Below are 13,064 nucleotides of genomic sequence, written 5' to 3'. Positions count from 1 at the left end.
TGATGTTATATATATATATATATACACACACACACACACACACACGTGCATTGCTACTTACAGAAACTCATGTCATTATAATAAAACAGACAGATGAATGCTAATATGGTTAACAGTAATTATGTGTATGTATATATAAACACACACATACACATACACTTGCATGCACACACATGCATGCATACTTATACTTTTTATAGACTGATATTCATATTTTTGTGCATTTTCATGTTTGCACATGTAAGTACATACAAGAGCCTATGCGTACATATGTGCACACAAGTAAATGTGGAATTGCAACAACCAGCTTCCATAACTCTCCGACAGCCTTCAGGGATTGACCATTGTCTGAGAGTACGATTGTGTTGCATAAAAACAGAACTGCAACACTAATTACCAGAACCACGACCCACTGTTGCATCAATTCACTATGCTTCACAACAAGAGCTGAAAGTGGACTTTCCATAAAGGCAAATTACCTACTGTACCACACTTCACCCTCACTACGAATATAAACAACACCACTACTACCACCACTGACAACAGTTCAGTAATATTCCTACTTCCAAGAGGTGCCAGATGGAATGACTAAACTCTTATATAAATGGTACCTGTAGTTGATATGGAAATAGTTGAGCGTTGGTATATTTTCATTTCTGTGATGTTGCAAAGAGGTAAATGTCTCAAATTATGTCATTCACAGCCCTTCAAGATTGGAGAGATCTATGTGGTTTACATTCAGCTTGAAAATCTGTAAGCTAACACATGCAAAGAAAATGTGAGCAGGAAAATGAATCCAAAAGGTTGGCATTCTGGAGACAAAGGGACAGGTGAAGTGATTAGTGGGAAGGGTGATGTTGAGCAATGAGACACCATAGAAGTGATAAGAGATAGAAGAGGAAAAGAAAATCTGGAGTAGGCTTAGGTGGAGGTCATATAAACTCAAGGTGCAAATTAATATTAAACCAAACCCTAAAACAAGAACATCCATATACAAAAAAAATCTTGATTAGTCACAAAATAACTTCAACTATCACAGTTGTGATCTGAAGATGATATGTCTGTTTACTCATTTCCTTACACACCCGATTGAATCCTAAATAACATAATTCCTCTATCGAACCAGAATAGCCATCTCCATCAACATTTTCTCTTAACCTTATAAACACATACTTTCTTCCTAACTTTCCTCATTCCCCGCCTTTCTATACAACCATTTTTCCTGTCTACCTATACCACACCTAATTCTCTTTCACAGTACTACCAAAAAGTAGATAAAACCAAATTGATAGAAGTAATCCACAGTCTGATGATGAATGGTAAGCCAAAACTTCAAAGTCACTGTCAACATCTGCCTTGTAAAAATCAACAGATATGAACTAATATCTACTTGCTATATAAAAATAATGGAACAGATCTAAGCACTCTCCCACACTATAGTACATTAAAAATACACTACACAATACAACACAACACTATACTACACAAAGCCAAACTACACTAATATTTAAAAAAATCACTGGCATAAAACCACCAATAACAACCACCACTACTATGACACTACCCTAAAGTGTACAGCATTAAGTGTAATAACCTATTTTGCCCTGAAGAAGTGTATATATGTCAGTGATATCCATATGGTAGATTCTAGAGGGGCTGGCTCCAAACTTTAGCATCAAACAGGATGCCACTGCATTGTTTCAAAGATCCCACCCATCCCATCTTGAGTACAATACAGGTACTGCAATAACTTGGTATTCAAAGGTCCACAACTATTCAATATCTCACCAAAAAACCTGTGAGATCTACATGGAGTGGGGTTAGATGTTTTCAAGAAGTACCTGGACTATCTGCTGTTCAAGATCTCAGATGAACCTACAACACAACAGAGAGTAGCAAGTCAAACTCCCTCCTTTACCAAAAGCCACATGAGAATGGCCATTGAAAAGGTAACAATACTAATACTAGTGGTGCCCTAGCATGCCAACAGCCTTTGGACCGAAACACATAAAATAATAAATTAATTTATACATACATGAGGTGTGTTCAAAAATTATCCAACTTTATTTTTTCCTGCCAAATCATAGGTCAGCTTAATCAAGGCAACTGATATGGAGCTCAACAGCACCATACTATAATATCAAAATACAGGATACTACATTTTCACATTACATGTGTATCGTATGGGTAGCAGTGACTGTGTGGTTAAGAAGTTTGCTGGCAAATCAGGTGGTATTAGACTCCATCCCACTGCACACCACCTTTGACAACTGTTTTGGACTATAACCCCCAGCAAATCAAATACTTGTGAGTGGATTTGATAGATGGAAATTCAAAGAATCCTGTCATATATATATATATGTATATATATATATATATATATGCATAAGTATGTGCATGTCTATGTGTATATACCCTTGTCTTGACACCATGTAATGGTTGAGAATGAGCATCATCATCATACAAGCAGGGTGGTTCATTTCCAGTCTTGTGTACAAAAAGATATGTCTGGTCATGGGAAAATATTACCTTGCTAGGTAGCAGTTGAGGATTGGTGACAGGAAGCACATCCAGCTGTATAAAATCTTCCACAATAAATTCCATCTCACTCATGCCAGTATGGAAAAGAGAACAATGTTAAGTGATAATGATGAGGATGATATATATATATTTCTTTCTACACCACAATATACTATATAACACAGTGTGAAACTAAAACTGTTACACCAACAACAACACCGACTCAATAAAAACTATAATATCTCAAGGCTGCCATACCTCCATATTTCATCTATTGCTGATTTCAAAAAAAAAAAAAATAAATAAATGAAAAAAAGAAGCTATTTATGAGAACAGCATCAACAAGAACAACAACAATAGCAATACTTTGGCTATGAACACAACCAAGATTTGTTCACTGTTGTACATCTTCACCACACAAATTAAATTAGCAAGATATATTGCATGGATTATTAATAATCTATAACCTTTGGTATTCTCGAGGAACCTATTTTAGTAATAACATTCTATACTTGTATTTCTGGAACATCTCTTTGTGTTTGGAATTGGTCACAGTTTTAAAGAGACGGGGCATGATTTCATACATCACCTCCCCACATATATATATGTGCATATATATATATATATATATATATATATATATATATGTATGTATGTATGTAGGTATGCATACATACACGTAATTCCAAGTAAACATTCATAAACACTGATATGTATACACACATAAATAGATATCTATTCCAACATGTATAGATTATGTGTGTGTGTGTATACGTGTGTATATGTGTGTGTCTATGCATGCATGTGAACATGTATATGATTTCTCTGCCTCTGTACAATATATATATATATATATATATATATATATATATGCACACTCATGTAAACAGGTATATAGATAAATGTATATAGATACACATATGTATATAAATAATAAATAGATACATATACATATATACATATAAATGTGTGTGTGTGTGTGTGTGTGGCTGTGTCTGTGTGTGTGTGTGTGTGTGTGTGTGTGTGTGTGCGCATGTGTGTTATACATGTACACAGGAATCTCAAAAGTAAAACTATCATTTTTGCAAGATTTATTTTTAGAAAGAAAATAAAGTCACTTGATGCATTTAAATATTTAATCTAGTATTTAGTAGACATGCTTTGTACATAATACATTAACAAACCTGAAGCACTAGCTAGTGTCCACACAGGTAAAACAGTATAACGAGGAGTGTCGATTTACTTTAAAGATGTCTATGTGTATATATATTTATATATCTATCTATCTATCTATCTATCTATCTATCTATCTATCCTCCTGTATTCAGCTATGTAACCATACACATGCTTTTCGTGGACATTATCTTCTTTCTGACAGAGATGTGCTCAAGATGTTATACACCCACTCCTTTTCCATCTAATACTGAGCATCAAGCTAATATATTTTATGTGTGTCCTTCCAACTTCTGTTGTCTTGTTACTTTTTTAATTTTCAATTTGCCTACATGTGTGTGTGTGTGTGTGTGTGTGTGTGTGTGTGTGTGTGTGTGTGTATATATTAAATAGTAATAACCTTTCGAGTGTTGGGCCTCACAAAGGCAATGACAAATGACCGAGACCTTCAGCAATATGCTGTGTTTGAGAAGAAGACCCATCAAGCCAAGTGAAAATGCAGTCATTGCAGATACCAAGGCCATGCAACTGGCACCTGTGCCAGTGGCATGTAAAAACGCCCATTACACTCTCAGAGTGGTTGATGTTAGAAAGGGCATCCAGCCATAGAAACCATCCCCAAATCAGACTGGAGTCTGGTGCAGCCCCTCAGCTTACATGCCCAGGTCAAACCAAGTGAAAACGCAGCCGCTGCAGATACTAAGGCCATGCAACTGGTACCTATGCCAGTGGCATGCAAAAGTACCCATTACACTCTCAGAGTGGTTGGCGTTAGGAAGGGCATCCAGCTGTAGAAACCATGCCAAATCAGACTGGAGTCTGGTGCAGCCCCTCAGCTTACAAGTCCAGGTCAAACCATCCAACCTATGCCAGCATGGACAATGGATGTTAATGATGATGATGAAAGGGCATCCAACCATAGAAGCCCTGCCAAAACAGACACTGGAGCTTGGTGCAGCCCTCTGGCTTGCCAGTTCCTGTCAAACCATGCAACTCATGTGAGAATGGAAAACAGATGTTAAATGATGATGATGATATACATTCATTCATGCATACATCTATACATACATCTCTCTCTATATATATATGCATATATATAGAAACATATCTACACATATGTCATCATCATCATCATCATTATTATTTTAATGTCTACGTTTCTATGCTAGTATGAGTTGGATGTAATTTGTTGAGGCAGATTTTCCACAGCTGGATAGCCATCTCTGTTTCCAAGTGAAATAATGTTTGCCCCAAAGTTATCAATAAAAGTGTGTAAACATTGGGTTAAAAAACACATGCACACATTTGTGACAGGCTTCTTTCAGTTTCTGTTAACTAAATATAGTCACAAGGCTTTGATTGGCCCAGAGCTATAGTAGAAGAGACTTGCCAAACGTGTCATGCAGTGAAACTGAACTTGAAACTATATGATTGGGAAGCAAGCTTCTTAACCACACAGCCACACCTGTACACACACACACACACATGCACACACACGCACACAGAGAAGAGAAAGATAGATATATATAAATATATAAACACCCATACACATCTATATGCAAACACGCATATACATATGTACAAATATACATAATACAATATATGTTAAGTATACTTGTGCCATAAAAAATGACAACATTTTGAGAAAAAAATAAACTTAATCTAGTATTAAAAAATACATTGACAGAACATGCATTGCATATATTTGAAACAGACTTGTTACAACATCACATATTACCAGGCTAGGTTCTAATCAAAGTTCATGTTCCAAAAGTAGTATATTTTGTCGATAATCAATGAAGCATGCATTCTATACACATATAAATATCATTATGACCATAAAGCTGTTTCAGTGAAACATATACATATCACAATATAGAAATTTTATTCAATATATGGTCACTGCATATATTACAAGTAATACATATGATTAATATAAATGGCTATATAGAATATGTTACGATTTTCATGAACTAAAATATATATATTTGCAATACACACTTGCATGCACACACACACACACACACACACACACACACACACACACGCATCCATATGTTTCTCTTGTGTGGGTACAGGCATGGCTGTGTGGTTAAGAAATACATTTCCCAATCCATGGTTTTGGCTTCAATCCCACTGTATGACTCTTTAGGCAAGTGTCTTCTACTATAACTCTGGATTGACCAAAAGTGTTTTGAGTAAATTTCCTGAGCAGAAGCCATGCTGGGTGTCAGGGAGTAAGTCATTATCTTCTAGGAATATGATCAGCTTCCTCTGGACAATTCATTCCATGACTTTGCTGACATGTGAGATTACAGAGGCAGGCCTATAATGTTTTGCATCTGCTCTACTTCACCCTTTATAGAGAGGACATATTTTGCCCTTCTTTAACTTTCTGGCAAGTCTACAACTTGCAAGAAAGCATTGGAGGAGGATTTGCAGTGGTTTGGCAGTCTTTTTAGGGGGATTACTGAGAATCCATCAGGACCAATGGCTGAGTTTAAGCTCACTTCATCAAAATTACATTAGTTTCCTCTATTACAATGTAATTGATAATTACCATCTTTTTGCATAGAGCTGTGGTGTTGAAGAGGTCGTCAAGCATATTTATTTGCAAACGTCCCAATGGAGATGAGAAAACACTTTATATTGCGCATTTAGTATTTCACTTATCCTTTGGGATGTGTGTGTGTGTGTGTGTGTGTGTGTGTTTATGTATGTATATGTATGACTATATATGTGTGTGTGCACGAGTTTCTTTACCATTGTGCTATGAGTCTTATCATGCCTCTTGTCAATAAATCATCTGCTCATTTTGTGCTTTCACACACATGTGAAATAAGAGATCCTTTACTTCAAAAACAGACAAATGTCATTGACGGTGATGGCACCCAGCCATAAAACAATGCCCCAAGGATAATAGTTTGAAATAAGAACTGTGTCAATAGCACGATAAAATGCACTTAAAAAACACACAGTATCAAAGACAACTGGTTCTCTTTGGTGCTGTAATGCAAGATTGCACGAACTGTGATGACCCACCTGACTCAAACCAATGTGGAAAAACAAAATGCTTAGTGGTATTTCATTCAGCTCTTTATGTTCTGAGTTCAAATTTTGCTGAGGTTGACCTTGCCTTTCATCCTTTCAGGGTCGATAAAATAAGTACCAGTTGCATACTGGGTCGATGTAGTTGACTAATCCCCTTCCCTAAAACTTCAGGCTTTGTGTCTACAGTAGAAAGTATTATTATTATTATTATTATTTTTATTATTATTATTATTGAGTGAGAGAGCAGTGCATGCCATCAAAATGACACGGGGGTGGGGGAATATACAAAGCTCAGTATACCCATCATGACTACCTGTCTGATAAGGGTACACAAGGCACATGCAACACAACCATATGTGCACGACATGGTGATCTCATATCAAGACAAACAGCGCATAACCTTGCAGGTGGAGCCCAGTTAGAATTTTCCCCATTCTGCTCAAAAGGTCCCTAAATAAGGGTTGTTTAAGGATGTTGATCAAAACTACCATGTTTCCAGAGCTGAATCATTCAAACCCCAAAGAATTCCTCTCAATACATAGCTATGATGCTCCCCCACTACCTCTGCTTATGATCAGAGGTGCATATATCATCAGCCACTAAGGGACATGCTCAACTGATTACAGTCAAGCAACTGAAAAGTAAATTTATGGTATTGAGCAGAATATTTGTTGTAGCCCATCTTTTATACCAAGACAATACAATGTACATGATAACACTTCCGATCAGTTCAGATCAGAAGCCAGAAAAGCCAGTTCCTGGTACTGCATCAGGGTATTTTATTTTTTTATTTTATTTATTATTATTATTATTATTATTATTAAGGTGATGAACTAGCAAAAGCATTAGCATACCAGGCAAAATGCTTAGCAGTATTTAGTCTGTCTTCATGTTCTGAGTTCAAATTCCACCAAGGTCGACTTTACTTTTCATCCCTTCAGGGTCAATAAAATAAGTACCGAATTTCAAGCCTTGTGCCTATAGTAGAAAGGATTATTATTGTTGTTGTTGTTGTTGTTGTTGTTACTAAGGTGACAGGCTGTCAGAAGTTTTAGTATTCTGGGCAAAATGCTTAGTGGCATTTCATCCATCTTCATATTCTGAGTTCAAATTCTGCTAAGGTCAACTTTGCCTTTCATCCTGCCAGGGTTGATAAAATAGGTGCTAGTTGAGCACTTAGGTTGATATAATCAACTTAGCCCCCTCCCCTGAAATTGCTGGCCTTGTGCCAAAATTTGAAACTGTTATTATTGCTATTACTACTAGTATCACTACTATTAACAATAATATTTGGATGGAGGATAGCAGAATTGATAGAATATTGAATAAACTGCCTTGTAGCATAGTATTTAGTTATGTTTCTTTATATTTTAAATTTAAAAAAAAACATAAATATCTTAGATCAATATAATCCACTGTTCTCTCCCCCAAGAAATTGTAACAATGTGCCAATATTTGCAGACGCAGCCACAGGTGCCTCTACCACCACCACTATCACCATTAGATAAATTCAATCAATCAAGAATGTATATTGTATGGTATTTAATAAACCTTTGTTCATTTTTATTGTTTAAATACATGCCACAGGCAACTGAGTTAATTTCCCTACCTCATTTTTACTTATTTGTGTGTGTATGTGTATAGTATATGGCTTTGATTTGAGTAATGAACAAGCAGCCTAAGTCAGTTATTATTTGCCCACACATAGAAAAGACACATTGGATCAGATTGTATTTGTTCTGTCTAAGAAAACCAGTTGCTCTTCTTCTGAGCTGGTAACTGAATAATTAAGCAGTGCTTGGAAGGAAGGCATGTAGCGTGTGATCATCGAGTTGACAATGACAGATAAAGTTGAGCAGAGAATTTGCATCAAATTTTGCCAAAAGCTTGGCAATACCTGCTCAGAGGCCTATGCAAAGTTTTCAAAAACTTTGCATCATTCTCGACACAATGAAAGAGATCTTGTGCAACTGAAACCTGAATGTCTTTCTGGTCAGCTGAAAGCAGTTTAGGTACAAACTTGGCAGATATGTGTCTCAGACCCAAATCTTCAGTGATAAAAGAACTGAACTGAACTGAACTGTAATTAATCTGCACATCCTCTGATAACTCACAGATGGTAATTCAATGATTTCCCCTCACAGCTGCATGCACATCTGCGATAGTTTTCTTAGTTCTACTGGAAACGTCTGAAGCACTTGCACACTTGTGTGCAGCTCATACGCTCTTCTCCATATACTTTCTGCAACTTTGCATTGGCCTCTGAGCAGGTATCACCATGACAACTTTCTCTGTCATGGTCAATGTGATGATCACATGCTACACACCTTCCTTGCAAGCACTGCTGTAAATAGTGGAAGTGAGGTAGAATGTTAAAGCTTAGTGCACATGCACAGCAGAGTTTAAGGTCAATCTGTGCCAAGTGGCTTCACTCTCCATGCTTTAGCTTCATTACTATGGTAACAGTCCAGATATTTATTGATCAGACCTCGTGTATATATATCTATATATATATATATATATATATATATATATATATATATATATATGTATATATTGAAAGATAGTGGGGTCAGGGCAAATCAACTGTGAAGCACACAAGTTTTGGCTAGAGGGAATGACTCAAAAACACTCAAGTAAATAGACATTTAGATTAATGGATAAATTAATGCAAAAAGATATTTCATTTGTATCCAGGTGTTCAGCAAATCTAAAAGTATCTGAGGTTTATTGGTATATTTAATGTGGTATAATTATTGTAATAAAACATGAAATGAATGGACAATTTGGATATTACTACACGAGTTTCAGTAGCAAATTTATCATAAACCTATTACGTCATAGAATTTGGTATGCAATAACATGCAAGATTATATAAGATTAAGCAATAAAGTGTTTGTGTGAATTGGTCACATCCTCAGGTAACATTTCATAAGAGATGTTGGTATGTACCACTGGAATAATATGTTACCATTATTCAAGTGGTATGTATCACCTTATAATTTATGAAACGTTACCTCAGGATGTGATAAATTTATACATATACTTTATTACATAATCCTACATGTTACTGCATACCAATCTATATAAAAGAATATGTTAATAATAAATTTGGCACTGAAACACATAGTAATATCCATACTATCCATTCATTTCATGTTTTAGTGTGTGTGTATGTGTGTGTGTGTGTGTGCATGTGTGTGTGCATGCATGCTTGTGTGTGTACAGTCCAACAATGGCTTAGCTGGCGAAAACTTCAAAGTCACTGTCAACAACATTTTTGTATGAGAATAATAAACTTGTACTCTACAAAAAGTATAGACGAACCCTTCAGATTAATGTTAATTTTTTTTATTATAATGACCATATAAAAAAAACAAAAAACGAGTGTGTATGTGTGTGCATTTGTGTGTGTGTGTGTGTGTGTGTGTGTGTGTGTGTGTGTGTGTGTGTGTGTGTGTGTATTTATATATATATATATATATATATATATATACACACACACACACACACACACACAAATGCATGTGACATCCTTGTGGTGGTATTCATTTCCAGTCTTCTGTGAAAACATGTCTGGCAATGGAAAAATATTATCTTGCTTCAAAACAAGTGAGGACTGGCAATAGGAAAGGTATCCAACCATAGAAAATCTACCTCAATGAGCTTCATCTCACCCATGTAAGTATGGCAAAGTGGCAAGTATGGCATCAATGATGATGATGATAACGATGATATATATATGTTATCATTGTCATCATCATCATCATTTATCGGCTCTTTTCCATGCTGGCATGGGTTATACAGTTTGACTGGAACTGGTAAGCTGGAGAGCTGTACCAGATTTCAGTATGATTTTGGCTTGGTTTCTACTGCTGGATGTTCTTCCTAATGCCAACCACTCCAAGAGTGTAGTGGGTGCCCTCTACATGTCACATGCATGGGTGCTTTTACATGTCACCGGCATGGGTACTTTCGCTTGTGACATGTGTTCTTATGTGTCACTGGTACAGGTGCTTTTACACGTCACCAGTATGGGTGCTTTTACACATCACTGGCACTGGCCATAACTACAGTTTCACATGGCTTGATGAGTCTTCTCAAGCACAGTTTTCATATATATATTCTTTCATTCTTTTATTTTTTTGCTTGTTTCAGTCAATTGATTGTGGCCATGCTGGAGCACTGCCTTTAGTCGAACAAATCAACCCCAGGACTTATTCTTTGTAAGCCTAGTACTTATTCTATCAACCACTTTTGCTGAACCGCTAGGTTATGGGGACATAAACATACCAACATCAGTTGTCAAGTGATGGTGAGGGACAAACACAGACACACAGAAACATATATATATATATATATATATATATACAAGACGGGCTTCTTTCAGTTTCTATCAACCAAATCCACTCACAAGGCTTTGGTCAGCCCAAGGCTATAATAGAAGACATTTTGCCCAAGGTGCCACACAGAGGGACTGAACCTGAAATCATGTGGCTGGAAAGCAAGCTTCTTACCACACAGCCACACCTGCACCTATATATATATAAACATGCATTTACATTTAGACTTTTTTCATATATATATAATTGATTAAAATACTAAGTAAAATTTTACAGGGGAAATGTTAGTTTTATTTCATTAACTGTTTCTTTGAATCTTGCAAGTAAGAGTGTATTCATCATGTTTTCTCTTGTAAAAAATATTTAAAACTTCAAGAACCTTGGGCAATAATAATAAAATAAAATAAAAGTAAATAACATTACAAAAAAAACTAACCAGAGCAAATCAGAAATTAAAATACCTCCTCTCAAGAAATCTCCTTCTATTCATAACTCTCTCATAGCAACAGGATTTCAAGTGTTTTGAAAAAAATTTTAATGAAATATTCCAATTAACCATCAGTTCCTGGGAGAATTAGATTTGCATGATAGAAGCTTGATAGGGATAGCTGGGAGGGTAAGGCCACACAACTTGAGAGCAAGCCAGAGAGAATGGAGCCAGATAGAGCAGTAATATTAGGCAATGGATGTAACATTAAATGATCAAGTTGTTGGAAGCTAGAAATGACATTTTAGCTTCCATTGAATTGCCTTCTCTTTTTCTCATTTCTTAGCCATTCATCGTTTTCTTCTTATTCATTAGTAAAGGAGATTCCCAGAGCAAAAAAGATTCTCTTCTGTACATTTACAAGAGTACTGCACTTGAAATCCAAAAATTTTCCAGTGCAGTTTATTGGTGTTACTCACTGAGTATAGTTTATATGGTAGTATTTATACAGAAGTAGTACTGGTGGCAGCAGCAGCAGCAGCAGCAGCAGCAGCAGCAGCAGCAGCAGTAGTAGTAGTAGTAGTAGTAGTAGTAGTAGTAGTAGTAGTAGCAGCGGCAGCAGCAGTGTTGTTGTTATAGCTTCAGTTACCTTTACTCAAGTAGGCCTATGTATTTCAGGGGCAGCTAATGGAAATAATTTGTACGTGAACTTGTCTCCTAAGCTTCAAGTGGGCTATGATGGATCAGTGCTTAGACCTACTTTTATTGTTTAGTGAATGAGAGAGAAACCTTCCCTTGGATAGGAAGTTAGTCTATTGCAATAATATCCCTTCCAGACAATATATCTTGGTGAACTGGTGTAATGTAAAATGAAGAATAAAGCCAAATGGATTTTGACTTCAAACAAGTAAAACTTAAAGCAAAACAAAGAAACAGATGATAAACGAAATGAGAATAACAATAAAATGAAATGAACAATAAAATGAAATGAACAATAAACCTATACAACAAATTAAATAAATAGCACTCGTTAAATATAACATGTTCAAAAATGAGTAGGAAGAAGTGTAAACTTATCTGTTTCTACGTCTATTACACTCTCTCATCCATTAACTCATGTATACAGTTTATAAACAACTATTCCAATTCTATGTACTACTCAATACAATTTATAAACACAACTAACCAGGTTCTATGTACAACTCTAACATCCACATGGTGTCAATGAAATAAAACTTTAGCCCTTCTTCATCATCTCCTTTATAACACTTAAAAATAATTCCTTTATATATCTTCTTCAACCGAATAATGCTTGTAATTTGTTTTAGTTACACATCTAAACTATTCCACAAATACACCTCAGAGATTGAAAAAAATATACTCTTCATAGTGGTACATACACAACGTTCTTTTAGATTAAGCTTTCTTCTGAAATTATAACCACACCCATTCCAAAGAACTTGTATCTTGTACATTACCCTGTAATAACTTATCTTCCATCTTCAAATCTATACTGAAACTCCTATAGTTTATAGTTTCACAATGTACCC

The 13,064-nt window shown here is 35.7% G+C and overlaps 1 long non-coding RNA gene across 1 annotated transcript in view; it reads right to left on the bottom strand.

Annotated features, from left to right (window-relative positions):
* Positions 1 to 13,064, bottom strand: part of LOC128249796 (uncharacterized) — a 176,303-nt gene that overhangs the window by 120,774 nt on the left and 42,465 nt on the right. The gene's annotated exons all lie outside the window — the stretch shown is intronic.

The sequence above is a fragment of the Octopus bimaculoides genome, chromosome 18 (assembly GCF_046866305.1).
Source record: "Octopus bimaculoides isolate indiv1 chromosome 18, ASM4686630v1, whole genome shotgun sequence".
In the NCBI taxonomy this organism is placed as follows: domain Eukaryota; kingdom Metazoa; phylum Mollusca; class Cephalopoda; order Octopoda; family Octopodidae; genus Octopus; species Octopus bimaculoides.
The sequence above is the reverse complement of the archived record's forward strand: the minus strand, read 5'-3'. Positions and strand labels throughout refer to the sequence as shown.